Source organism: Pseudophryne corroboree, chromosome 1 (assembly GCF_028390025.1).
Source record: "Pseudophryne corroboree isolate aPseCor3 chromosome 1, aPseCor3.hap2, whole genome shotgun sequence".
Classification (NCBI taxonomy): domain Eukaryota; kingdom Metazoa; phylum Chordata; class Amphibia; order Anura; family Myobatrachidae; genus Pseudophryne; species Pseudophryne corroboree.
Genome location: NC_086444.1, coordinates 793,957,570 through 793,972,300, shown reverse-complemented (window position 1 = coordinate 793,972,300; position 14,731 = coordinate 793,957,570). Strand labels below are relative to the sequence as shown.

The window sequence follows — 14,731 nt, the reverse complement described above, 5'->3', positions numbered from 1 at the left end:
TTTGCTGGCCTGGGGTCCATAAAGAGGTATCTGAATATTGTGCATCCTGCCCTGAATGTCAGTATCATGCTCCAAGGCCACATTTTATAAGTCCGCTTGTCCCATTAACTATTATTGAAATTCTGTTTAAAAGAATAGCTATGGATTTGTTTGGACCTCTAATAAAATCTGTTTAAACAAAAAAAGTGAAAAGATGGGTGCCCAAAACAACCTAGTATAACATATAAAATATATATAGCACAAACATATTTTAATTTTTCCTTTCTTTTGGTATTTTGTCAATCCATTAAATGAAACAGGTGCAACATTTTCACTTACTATGTAACAAACATTTACAATAATATCTCTGGAAGATTGCCACATTAATAACTCATTGGCACTAGAGGTGTTTATACTACATATTATACACAACTGATTTTATTCAAGTCCTTGTCAGTTTTCACAGTATTATGGGGGTAATTCCAAGTTGATCGCAGCAGGATATTTTTTAGCAGTTGGGCAAAACCATGTGCACTGCAGGGGGGGCAGATATAACATTTGCAGAGAGAGTTAGATTTGGGTGGGTTATATTGTTTCTGTGGAGGGTAAATACTGGCTGCTTTATTTTTACACTGCAATTTAGATTGCAGATTGAACTCACCACACCCAAATCTATCTCTCTCTGCACATGTTATATCTGCCTCCCCTGCAGTGCACATGGTTTTGCACAACTGCTAAAAAAAATTCCTGCTGCGATCAACTTGGAATTACCCCCTATGAACAGAGGGATTACCATTTTATTATATTTGGCAGATTTGTAAATTTCTATATTAAACATGTAAATCTTCTTTATCTTTGCGCTTTATCCTGCTGTTATTTGTATCTCTAATAAAATCTGCCTGGGGCAATCAATATAATTTGGTGATAATAAATTACGCTACCAGATACCCGGTAGCGATGCCATTGTGCAAAACATCAACAAAGACCATCGCTAGAGAACTAGTACGTATTTTTAGCAGGTTGGGAATACCTAAGGAACTCCTGACTGACCAAGCTAGCCCATTTTTATCAAAAATCATGAAAAAGTTATGCCGCCTGTTTACAGTGACTCAGTTAAGAACCTCTTTGTATCACCCCCAGACTGATGGGTTAGTGGAGGGGTTTAACAAAACTTTCAACAACATGCTAAAGAAAGTGGTGGATAAAGATGGAAGAAATTGGGATTGTTTACTATCTTATTTATTGCTGGCCATACGAGAGGTTCCCCAATCCTCCACATGGTGTTCACCTTCTGATTTGTTGTATGGAAGACACAGTAGAAAATAGACTTTTGGTTAAGTTGTAAGGGCCTTCTGAAATTATAGAAAAATTGGGGAGGTTAATTATAAAGTGCACAAGCCTGGGAAAAGAAAGCTAGAATAGATCTACCATGTAAATCTTATAAAACCTTGGAAGGATAGAGCAACTATGTCACCCATCCCAGTCCCTCCAGTGAACCCAGCTAAACCTCTCTCAACTGTTCAACAACAGAAGGCCAAGAATTTCTCATAAGAAATAGAGTTTTGTTTTCAGACATACTGGGTAAAACAACAATCTCTAAACATGACATAATCACTGACACAGGGCTTAATGTTAACCTATGGAATGCCAGAAGCCCAACAGGAATCAGTATCTAAAGAAATGTAAAAAATGTTGGAGTTGTGATAATTGATCAGTCACATAGTGAGTGGTCATGTCCCATTGTGTTTATTCCGATGCCGAGTGGGAGCTTGCGCTTCTGCAATGATTTCCATAAGATGAACAATGTGTCCAACTTCAATGCCTACTCAATGTCTTGGGTGGATAATCTTATTGAAAGATTAGAAACAGCAAGGTACTTACTCTTGACTTAACCAAAGGGTATTGGCAAGTGGTGCTAACTGAGAATGCCAGTGTTCAGGCCTACTTGCTACATTCCAGAGTTCCCTCCAAAACTCAGACATGTTGGAAGCAGTCATCTGAACGTTCTCAGACACTCCAATTGCTGTTCTCAGTTAACTGATCACAACAGCCAATCACAAGACACTGATCCCAAATTGCCAGTACAATGTCACTTCTCCAGTGAATACATTTCTGTGCTGAGCTCTGTGATACCAAAGTGGTAGTACAGTTTCAGTCTATCAATCCAGTTAGTCTGGATATCCAATATCTCTGTTCCTCCTTTGCTATCCAATACTAATTTGACTCAGTACTTAACACATGCTCAGTTCCAGTCCGGTCACCTATCCAGTTACAATTGCATGAAAATATTTTCAGGATTCGGTGGTCCTGGTTTATATACACCAGTATATTATTCTAATTAGTGTTTGCACCTGTAAGAGGCTGATAAAAGCTTGGCTCAGCATCTCACTACCTGGGGAAACAGACAGCAGGCTTGTTATGAGACACTGTGATTTACTGACTGGAAATACTGTGCATATGCTTGTGTTTGTGGTTGGGGTATTAGGTCCTATCAGCCTGAGAGAGGGAATCTATTATGTTTAGTTAGTGCCCAGATGGGCTAGTTTTTATTTTTATGTTTTGTTTTATACACTGCATAATAAAACCAGCCACAACTAGATTGTGCAAAAACCATGGACAGGTGTGCTGTTTTTTTCTGGCTGCTCTGTTTTTGGAGGAGCCCAGTACCCTAGGAGGAGGCACCACTACCCTTATCTCCTCACATATATATATATATATAAAAAAACATTTTTTATTTATACACACACACACACACACACACACACACACACACACACACACACACACACACACACACACATATTTATATTACATATTATATATTTCAATGATTTACCTATTCCATACCATGTCCAGGTTTTCATCAACACTCCCCATCAATCCTTGTCTGCTTATTCCTTTATTCTGCCCCATCCTCCCTCCTCAATCCTTCCCCCCTAGACTCCTACATCTTCTACTCTTTCCCCTCCTCTGTTTCCCATCCACCCCTCTGCTTCTCTTCCCCTCCCCTTCTGTTACTTCTGCTCCACCATGGGCCTACCACTCAGCCCTGCTCCCTCCCTCCTTTCCATGTCTCCTCACTCCACCTCCATCGCATCACACTTCCCGCCCCCTGCAGTTGCCCTCCTAGCTTAGGTGCCCGCACCAACACTACTCCCGCTTTATCCCTGACATCCAAATTAATCTCACCTCAATGCTATAGCAACCCTGACAATCTTATTTGCATCTCTCCCACAAACTCACACCCCTTATCCTGTGCCCTCTAGAATGCCAGATCTGTTTGAAACAAACTGGTCCTCACCCATGACATTTTCATCTCCAACTTCCTGCATCTCCGGCCATTACTGAAATCTAGATTACCCCCTCTGACACCACTTCTCCTGCTGCTCTCCCTTCTGAGGGCCTCACATTCTCACCCACCCCCCACCTGAGGGTCAATATGGTGGTGGTGTTGGGGTCATTCTATCCTCTGGTTACTCCTACCAACTCATACCCCCAGAGCCATCCCTTACACCTTCTATACATGTGAGGTTCATGCTATATGCCTCTTCAAACCTTTTCATCTTCAGGTAGCTGTCTTTTACCATCCCTCTAGCATTTCCTCCAAATTCTTTAACAACTTTCTTTCCTTGCAGCCTCACTGCCTCTCTTTTGACACTGCCTCCATTATCTTATGCAATTTCAACATCTCAATCTGTATCACCACAAAATCCCCTGCCTCTAAACTCCTTAACCTCACATCTTTGCTTGGTTTCTCACAGTGAACTTCCTCACCCTCCCATGTAAATGGGATTTCACTTAATCTAGTCTTCATTCACCCTTGTGATATTTCTGATATCTCAAACTCCCCATTTCCCCTCTCTGCCTACTGTCTACTCTCTTTTAACTTCTCTCTGTTTCTCGAGCTCTATTACTAAGTCTACCACCACTAAGCGTAATATTAAAGCTATCAACACCAGTTCCCTATACTCCCTGTTTGACTCACTATCTCTCTCTCATGCCCTAAACAAGGGTTAGGGTCAAGGTCCCTTATTTCTGCTCTTGACTCTGTCACTCCTCCAACCACTATTCACCCTCACAGATTAACACCTCAGTCCTGGCACACCAAATGCACCAGACTGCAAAAATGCTCACATACTGCCGTTCAACAGTGGAGGAAAGCACGCTCTAAGGGAGACTTCATTCATTTCAAGGTATGCTCTCATCTTTCAGTGCTGCCCTTTCCCTTGCTAAACAGTCACAATTCAAGAACATCATCTCCTCCTTTGGTGCCTTTTTTCCACTGTCAACTCCCTCCTTTGCCACTTACATCTAAAATTGACTCCATACATCAGGACATCACATCCCACCAGACCATCAGCAGCCAGCCACCTCCTTTCCATTACAACCCCTCCAAATCCCTCTTACCAAATCTGATATCTTTCTCCAATCTATATGGTGAGGAAGTCATGGCCCTTATCTGTTCCTCTCCCTCCACCTCCCCACTTGACCCTATCCCATCCGCCTCCTCCACTACCTCTCATCTTCTGCCTGCTCCCATCTTGCCCACCTCCTCAATCTCTCTCTCTCATCAGTTACTGTCCCCTCTGCCTTCAAGCATGAACTCATCTCCCCTATTCTTTAAAACCTCCCCTTGATCCACACACTCTTCTCAACTACCAACCCGTCTCTCTCCTCCTTTTTGCCTCCAAAATCCTTTTGGATATTGTCTACAACCGCCTTACTACCATTCCTCTAACTTTCTGCTTGACCCATTCCAGTCTGGCTTCCATCATCTTCATTCCACTGACACTGCCCCTCATGAAAGTCTGTAGTGACCTCCTTTCTGCTAAATCTAAGGGCCTCTGCTTATTTTCCTTGACCTCTCAGCTGCTTTTGACACTGTGGACCACACTCTCCTTCTGCAAATCCTTCTTTCACCTCATCTGCATGATTCTGCCCTCTCTTTGCCATCCTCTTACCTCTCAGTCCATTCCTTCTCTGCCTTCTCTCGTGTCTCCAGCTCTTTCCCACTTTTACTAACTGTAGGTGTCCCCCAAGGCTTTGTTATTGGTCCTCTTCTTTTCTCTCTTTAAATAAACACTTTACATGAGCTTATTCGCTCTGCAGACTTACAATATCATCTCTATGCTGATGGTATTAAAATATACCTTTCCTCTCCTGACCTCTCCCACGCTCTCCTCACTTGTATCTCCAATTGTCTCTATACTACGGTATCTCTTCTTGGATGTCCCAGCACTTTCTTAAACTTAACATGTCTAAGATTGAGTTGATTATCTTCCCACCCTCCCACACAACCTCAAATCCCACTTTTTCACTATCTATTGATGGCCCTACTATCTCTTCTAGCCCCCAAGTGTGCTGTCTTGGAGTACCCTTGACTCCTCCCTATTTTTCAAACCACACATTCAGTACTTCTCACAAACCTACCATTTTAATCTCAAAAATATTTCCAGGATCAGACCCTTTCCACTCCGGATGCCATTAAGACCCTTATCCACTCACTGGTCATCTCCAGACTCAACTACTGTAATCTCCTATCTGGCATACCTGACAAACTTCTGTCTCCATTACATTAGAGATGTGCAGTGGGCACTTTTTGTGGTTTTTGTTTTGGTTCTGGTTCCATGCTCGTGTTTTGGATCTGGATTGGTTTTGCCAAAATAAACCTTTCATGTTTTGGTTTTGGTTTTGGATCTGGATGATTTTTTAGAAAACCCCCCATAAAAAACAGCTAAAATCACATAATTAGGGGGTAATTTTGATCCTATGGTATTATTAACCTCAATAACATTCATTTCCACTCATTTCCAGTCTATTCTGAACACCTCACACCTCACAATATTGGGGGTCATTCCGACCTGTTCGCACGCAGCGGTTTGTCGCTGCGGTACGAACGGGTCCGGAGTGTGCATGCGCGGCAGCCGCAATGCGTGTGCGCGACGTTGCCCGGCAACAGGGGTCGCCGGGTTACGTCGCGTCCTACGAAGGAAGTGGTTGCAGAGCAGACCGCGAAGACGATTGACAGAAAGAAGGCGTACCTGGACGGATCCGGACCGTTGAAGACCATTTTCGGGGAGTGGAGAAGAGAATGCAGGCGTGTTCAGCAGAACGGAGGGCAGATGTCTGACGTCAAAGCTGGCCCCAGCATCGCAGAGATCGTCGCACAGGGTAAGTATGTCCAGGCCTAGTCTAATTTTAATTGAATTTTTTTTAGCTTAGCAGGGCTGCACAAGCGATCGCAGCCCTGCTAAGCTAAAATACACTCCCCCATAGGCATGTACTAGTTGCTGGCTGCGATCAACTCGGAATGACCACCATTGTTTTTAGGCCAAAAGGTTGCACCGAGGTGGCTGTATGACTGAGCTAAGCAACACAAGTATGTGGCACAAACACCTTACCCAACTATGAGTGGCACTGTAGTGGCGGACAGGATGGCAGAGTTAAAAAAAAGGCCCCAAACAGCACATGATGCAAAGAAGGAAAAGAGGTTCAAATGAGTTGGCGCAGGTCTAGAAACATCAAAGACCTGGTAGTCCGGAGCCATTTCTAGCAGGAACAACCCAAATGAGCGAAGAGGCTAGTTGGCTCTTTCCCTTGTGGCCATTGCAAGGCCTGCATTCAGATACAAAATACTGTTACAGTAGAAGACCGTGAGGGACTTGATATCCCAATCAAACACTTTTTTAACTATAACACTGATGTAGTGGGATATTATATCACCTGCAGCTGTAATGTCAGATATATGGGTATGACCACAAGGAAGCTTAAACAAAGAACCTTAGAACTAAAAATGTGCAGCTGGCACTTTTAATGTGTTGTGTTTTGGTTTTGGTTCTAATTCCATTTTTGTGTTTTGGTTTTGGCTTGGATTTGCCAAAACCACCCTTTCGTGTCTTGGTTTTGGTTTTGGATCTGGATGATTTTTGAAACACCCCCCCCCCCCATAAAAACAGTTAAAATCACAGAATTTGGGGGTAATTCCTACAGTATTATTGACCTAGATAGATAACAATAATTTCCACTCATTTCCAGTCTATTCTGATCACCTCACACCTCACAATATTGTTTTTAGGCCTAAAAGTTGCACCGAGGTGGCTGTATGACTAAGCTAAGCGGCACAAGTGTGCGGCACAAACACCTGGCCCATCTAGGAGTGGCACTGTAGTTACAGAAAGGATGGCACTATTTAAAAACTAGTCCCCAAACAGCACATAATGCAAAGAAGAAAAATAATTGCAATGAGGTAGTTGTATGACTAAGCCAAGCGATACAAACAATGAGGAAAAAGAGGTGCAATGAGGTAGCTGTATGACTAAGCTAAGCGGCACAAGTGTGCGGCACAAACACCTGGCCTATCTAGGAGTAGCACTGCAGTTGCAGACAGGATGGTACTTAAAAAAACTAAGCCCCAAACAGCACATCATGCAAAGAAGAAAAAGAGATGCAATGAGTTAGCTGTATGACTAAGCTAAGCGACACAAGTGTGTGGCACAAACAACATGGGACATGCTGGATATTTGCCCAGATACACGCACAATATTGGTGGCACAGGAGAGTGTACCCCTAAACCACACACACACACACGGCAAAGCTTGTAAAATTAATTTGGATAATAACCCTTTTTTTTGGAGCTATTATAATAATATGCAGCACAGGCGAGCGTTCCCCTACACCACACAGGGAAAACCCTTAAAAATAATTGGATAATAATATAATTAACGTATATAACCATTTTATTTGGAGTAAATAATATCCAGCACAGGACACCACCACTGGACTTACAGCAGCACAAGACAGCATCACTGGACTGGACTTATACGGCAGTACCCCTGAACTTATACGGCAGTACCCCAGGAGTTGTAAGACAGTGTCAGACAGGATAGCACTTAAAAAACTAGTCCCCCAAACAGCACATGATGTAAAGAAGAAAAAGAGGTGCAGGATGGAATTGTTCTTGGGCCCTCCCACCCACCCTTATGTTGTATAAACAGGACATGCACACTTTAACAAACCAATCATTTCAGCCACAGGGTCTGCCACGCGACTGTGGCTGAAATGACTGGTTTGTTTGGGCCCCCACCAAAACAGAAGCAATCAATCTCTCCTTGCAAAAATTGGCTCTACAGAGGCAAGATGTCCACCTCATCCTCCGATCCCTCACCCCTTTCACTGTGTACATCCTCCTCCCCACAGAGTATTAATTCATCCCCATTGGAATCCACCATCTCAGGTCCCTGTGTACTTTCTGGAGGCAATTGCTGGTAAAGGTCTTCCCGGAGGAATTTATAATTCATTTTGATGAACATCATCTTCTCCACATTTTGTGGAAGTAACCTCCTACGCCGATCGCTGACAAGGTTACCGGCTGCACTAAACACTCTTTCGGAGTACACACTAGAGGGGGATGGGGGGGGGGGGGGGGGGGCACGTTTGATAAAATAAAGCCAATTTGTGCATGGGCATCCAAATTGCCTCTTTTTCCAGTATGCATACGGACTGTCTGACACGCCTACTTGGATGCTGTCACTCATAATCATCCACCATTCTTTCAATGGTAACAGAATCATATGCAGTGACAGGAGACATGTCAGTAATCGTTGGCAGGTCCTTCAGTCCGTACCAGATGTCAGCACTCGCTCCTGACTGCCCTGCATCACCGCCAGCGGGTGGGCCAGGAAATGTTATCCTTTTCCTCACAGCCCCAGTTGCGGAAGAGAAAATGAAGGAGGAGCTGTTGACGGGTCACGTTCCGCTTGAGTTGACAATTTTTTCACCAGCAGGTCTTTGAACCTATGCACACTTGTGTCTGCTGGAATGAGAGATACAACGTAGGCTTTAAACCTGGGGTCGAGCATGGTGGCCAAAATGTAATGCTCTGAGTTCAACAGATTGACCACCCTTGAATCCAGGCAAGGCGAATGAAGGGCTCCATCCACAAGTCCCACATACTTTGCGGAATTGCTCTGTCTTAGCTCCTCCTTCAATTTCTCCAGCTGCTTCTGCAAAAGCCTGATGAGGGGAATGACCTGACTCAAGCTGGCAGTGTTTGAACTGACTTCACGTGTGGCAAGTTCGTAGTGTTGTAGAACCTTGCACAAGACGGAAATCATTCTCCACTGCGCTTGAGTCATGTGCATGCCCCCTCCTTTGCCTATATTGTAGGTGGATGTATAGGCTTGAATGGCCTTTTGCTGCTCCTCCATCCTCTGGAGCATATAGAGTGTTGAATTCCACCTCGTTACCACCTCTTGCTTCAGGTGATGGCAGGGCAGGTTCAGGAGTGTTTGCTGGCACTCCAGTCTTCGGCACGCGGTGGCTGAATGTCAAAAGTGGCCCACAATGTTTCGGGCCACCGACAGCATCTCCTGCACGCCCCTGCCATTTTTTTAAAAATTCTGCACCACCAAACGAATTGTATGTGCAAAACATGGGATGTGCTGGAATTTGCCCAGATGTAATGCACGCACAATATTGGTGGCGTTGTCCGATATCACAAGTCCCCAGGAGAGTCTAATTGAGGTAAGCCATTGTGCAATGATGTCCCACAGTTTCCGTAAGAGGTTGTCAGCGGTGTGCCTGTTACGGAAAGCGGTGATACATAGTGTAGCCTGCCTAGCATCGAGTTGGCATTTGCGAGATGTTGCTACTGGTGCCGCTGCTGTTGTTGCTGCGGGAGGCAATATATCTACCCAGTGGGCAGTCACAGTCATATACTGTAGTCCTTAGTCGGCCCTGTTCCACTTGTCCACATGTCCGTGGTTAAGTGGACAGTGGGTACAACTGCATTTTTTAGGACACTGAGGACACTTTTTCTGACGTCTCTGTACATTCTCGGTATCGCCTGCCTAGTGAAGTGGAACCTAGATGAGATTTGGTACCTGGCGACACTACCTTCATCAATTCTCTAATTCCCACTGAACTAATGGCGGATACCGGATGCACGTCTAACACCAACATAGCTGTCAAGGCCTCAGTTATCCACTTTGCAACAGGATGGCTGCTGTCATATTTCATCTTCTTCACAAAGGACTGTTGGACAGTCAATTGCTAACTAGAAGTAGTACAAGCGGTCTTCTGACTTCCCCTCTGGGATAACGATCGACTCCCAGCAGCAAGAACAGCAGTGGCAGCAACAGGAGCAGTAGGCGTACCACTCAAGGATCCTCTGGAGGAATCCCGGTTAGGAGAGGACTACAGGACTACTGACGTTCCTGACTGAGGAGGAAGTTGACATTGTGGGAGTTACCCAAAGTTTCACAACTTGACACTGACTTCTGATGAATGCGCAGCAGGTGACATATAAGGGAGGATTTTCCTAGGTGGTTAACGTCCTTACCCCTACTTATTACAGATTGACAGAGGCACAACATGGCTTGATACCTGTTATCCGGATTTGTGGAGAAATAATTCCACACCGAAGAGGTGGCTTTTTTGCTATTTTGCCCAGGTATTACAATGGGCTTATTCATCCCACAAACAATTCAAAAATATATCACCAAACCGTCCTTAGGCGCCACAAAATTCCACAAATAGAAATTATGTTCTGGACCACGTCTATAGTTCTGATCTTCCTCCAACATGCAAATAAAAGATAAAAAACACAAAATAGTGTAACACTGTCACGTCCACTGGTTCTTTATATTGCACACTACAAAAGGGATCTGTACCATGTATTAAGTCTACCCTTTGTAGACAAATAATGCATAGACAGGAGAAGATTTAATTCTTAGTGGAATTCCCTCTTCTACTTACAAGCATCTCCACAGTGATTGAATGTCATAGAATGATACAAACAGATATAGTGTAGTACTGTTTAATATCACACAATTTAAAAACAGAGAAGCGACTGGACTCTCACCATATGAAAGCGGATATAAGGCAGATATTAAAATATACCAGGCGTCCCCACACCTTAATCATCCGTCTATGGATCCTTCTCAGGCTCCTCCAAATGTCCACACAAATAGGCTCATCACTGGCTCCCCTTACTCTTCAGAATCCAATTCAAGCTTCTCACACTCACTTACAAAGCCCTCACCCACTCATTTCCCATTTACATCTCTGACCTCATCCCACTTTACACTACCACCTGTCCTCTTCAGTCCACTAACACACTGCCTTTCCTGCCTACTGATTACCTCCTCCCATTCCTACCTCAAAGATTTTTCATGTGCTTCTTCCTTTCTCTGGAATTTTCTATCTCTTCCTTCTTTACCTCTTTACAAAACTTCAAACAGGTTCTCAAGACCCACTTCTTCACCAAACCCAGCAATCGCTCATACTAAGCCCTCTACCCCACGCTCACTGTCTACCACATCTGGGTCAGAGCCGGCCATAGGTATAGGCAAACTAGGCAATTGCCTAGGGCATTTGATATACCTAGGGGCATCAGTAGCTTCTGCTGATTAAAATGATATGTGGCATGCCTATATTCTGTGTGTAGCATTTCATATGCAGATACAGCCACAGTCTCACACAGTATATAGGCATGCTGAATATCATTTTAATCAGCAGAAGCTGCTTGTGCATCCTTGCCACATAGCAATGCAAATAAGATGCATTTTCATAAAAAAAGGTGCCTGACATTAGCATTGAGGCAAGATTTATGAGGACACATTTGTATCCAAGCAGAGGCAGAGGTCACAGTGTTAGGGGCAGTGTGAGTGCTGTGTGCATGTGAGTGGGTTGGTTGTGCAGTAGTGTTCAGAATATGTGTAAGGAACATTATGTGTGTCATGTAAAAATGCATTAATAATGTGCAACATATGTGTAAGGGGCACTATGTGTGTCATTATGTGTATAAGAGCATTAATAATGTGCGGCATATGTGTAACAGGGTACTACTGTATGTGTGCCAATATGTGTATATGGGCACATATAATGTGCAGCAAATGTGTAGGGGGCACTATGTGTGTCATTATGTGTATAAGGGCATTAATAATGTACGGTATATGTGTAAGTGACATTGTGTGTATAAGGGTATTAATAAAGGTTGTCATAATGTGTAAGGCGCATTATTTTTACAAGGGCATTAATAATGTGTTGGAATTGGGGTTACTATTGTGTGGCCATGCCCCTTGCCAGCAAAAACACACCCCTTTTTGGGCTGTGCGCCAAATGTGCGAACTGTTCCTATTTAAAATATAAGGGTTACAAAAACCAAAATAAGGACTGCTATGGGTAAGAGTGATGGTGCTGGGAAAGAGGTGCAAGGTCAGAGGCAGAACCAACGGTGGTGCTAGGGGGCACCAGCCAAAATCTTGCCTAGGGCATCATATTGGTTAGGGCCGGCTCTGATCTGGGTCATCCCTATTTGTCTGCCCGTCCCCTTTAAAATGTAAGCTCTTACGAGCAGTGCCCTTTTCCTTCATGTGGTTTTCCTTCTCTTGCTAAAACTATCTTCTACTCCATACTGCATCAAATCCTTCGGTTTTCAACCACCCTGATACTTATTTCAGCGTCATCTGCTGATGCAGCTATGTTAATATACCCTGTTATTGTCCTATATTGTCTTAAACTGTAAGTCACTTTTTTTGTTTTGCTTATTTGTTTATGTACTCTGTAATTCGGTGCTGTAGATCCCTTGTGGCACCATATAAATAAGCCATTAAAAACCTGATCAGGGTCCAACTGGACCACCTCGCGTTGGTTTCATCCCAATTGGCGCAGGGGTGTCCAAATGCATAACCAGACAAACAAACAACAAAGAAACAGAGCAATGCATTTTATGTGTAAGATAAATATATATATATATATATATATATATATTTATATATATATATCCCTGCCCCCGAAAGGGTGAAGATTTTTAGCTTAAACCCTGCCAGTATTTTAAATTGGATACTGAAGGGTATATATACCTAATCATTGTTTTCACCTTTTGGTGACGGTTGCACTATTTTTCAGGGGCGCCACGTTATAGTGGATTCATAACCATTTTTTTCAGACTATTTTAGAGTGTATTGGAGGGACACTCATTTTTTGAATCTGCCAGACAGGCTGCCTGTTTGTTTATTTGCGCAAAAGATTTTTTACCTTAAGCATTTCTTGTATACAGTATATATACCGTGTTTGGTCCAGATCCAATGCTGCAAGTATGGCAGTACGGGGTGGTACGGCATACCTGTAAGAAATTCCCAGCCAGGCCATCCACCATACCTGCAGCCCGTTGCTGTTTAAGGGGAGGAGAGCGCAGCACCTCTCCTGCCCCTCAATGCTCTGTGATGTCCAGTCTCTGGCGGCGTGAATCTCATTAAGACACCGGTTTGTCAGACAATCAGGGCTCATGGACCGGCTTTGGATTGGCTGCCGGTCCATGAGCTCTGATTGGCTAACGAACCGGCGCTTCATTTGAGATACCCACCGCGGAGACCGGACTTCACGAGCATTGAGATATCTGGCACTGTGTGGCAATGTGTATCTGGCACTGTGGGGTAATGTGTATCTGGCACTGTTGGGCAATGTGTATCTGGCACTGTGGGGGCATATATGGCACTGCTGTGGGCATTTGTGTGCCTAGCACCATGGGGCATTTGTGTATCTGGCACCATCAGACATTTGTGTATCTGGCACTGTGGGGGCATATCAGGCACTGTAGGAGCATATCTGCCATGGTGGCGGCGTATCTGGCACTGAGGGGGCATATGTGTGCCTGGCACAATTGGGGTCATATGGGAATCTGGCTCCCCCATGTGTATCACGCCCCCATTTTCATTGGCCACACCCCATGTGGCATTTGGCCACACCCATTTTTTGGCACAAGCACCTTCGTCGCACACACACAGTGCCACTAAGACATTTTTTCTTCTTGCACCACTGTCCAGATCCATCAAGCAATGTAGGAGCCTGTGAAGAACAACATACCTGTACATGCATACATACATACATACAGTAAATATATGTATACATACATACATACAAAATTGGAGAAGAGGAAAGACTCTTTTATGGGTGCACTCTTAAATTGATATGAAGAAATTTAAAACATACATTTTATTAGGTTTTATCTAAAATAAGCAGTGTATCCAAACATTATAGACAGACAGCATATAATAATAATAATAATAATAATAATAATAATAATAATAATAATAATAAAATACAGATAAGCAAAAGCATACGTCCAATAATATGTGGTCTTGTGAAATCACAATTGAATACATTTTTAGACCAAGCCGCTCCACCTGTAAACACTGTAATAGTAACGACTGCCTGGTTAATATGCAGGGCTCACACAGGATAATTATTGTAACAAACTAGATTACCGTTAAATATCCTACAATAGATAACTGTAATGAGGGTATTGATTAATCCCATGGAAATGTAATGCCACTCCTATATATTATAGTAGAAGGAAGAAATGAACAGTGATTCTGCTGTCAGTGTTAGGCATGGAGTAATACCCAGATTTTTGTTCTACTGCACTCAGTATTCCAAGGAGGTCTCCCATCCAGGTACTAACCAAGCCCGACACTGTTTAGCTTCCAAGTTTGGATGGTATTGGGCGTATTCAGTGTGGTATGATAGTAGAATGCTACAGATGTCGCAACACACTCGTAGGATCACTGATGAGAGATCACTTGAAAGCTGAAGTGTTTATTTGGATAGAAACAGTAGGAAGAAACGATAGGTGGATCTGCTGCCAATGTTAGGCGGGGGTAACGATATAACCTCCGGATCACTGGTGAGAGTCCAGAAAAAAAAGAACAAGAGAATTCATAAATTCTGTCAAATGTGGCCACAAAAGTAA

General features: G+C 43.5%; 1 pseudogene; it reads right to left on the bottom strand.

The window, feature by feature from the left end:
- Window positions 1–14,394: 14,394 nt before the first annotated feature.
- Window positions 14,395–14,513, bottom strand: LOC134948729 (5S ribosomal RNA; annotated as a pseudogene).
- Between the last annotated feature and the right edge of the window lie 218 nt (window positions 14,514–14,731).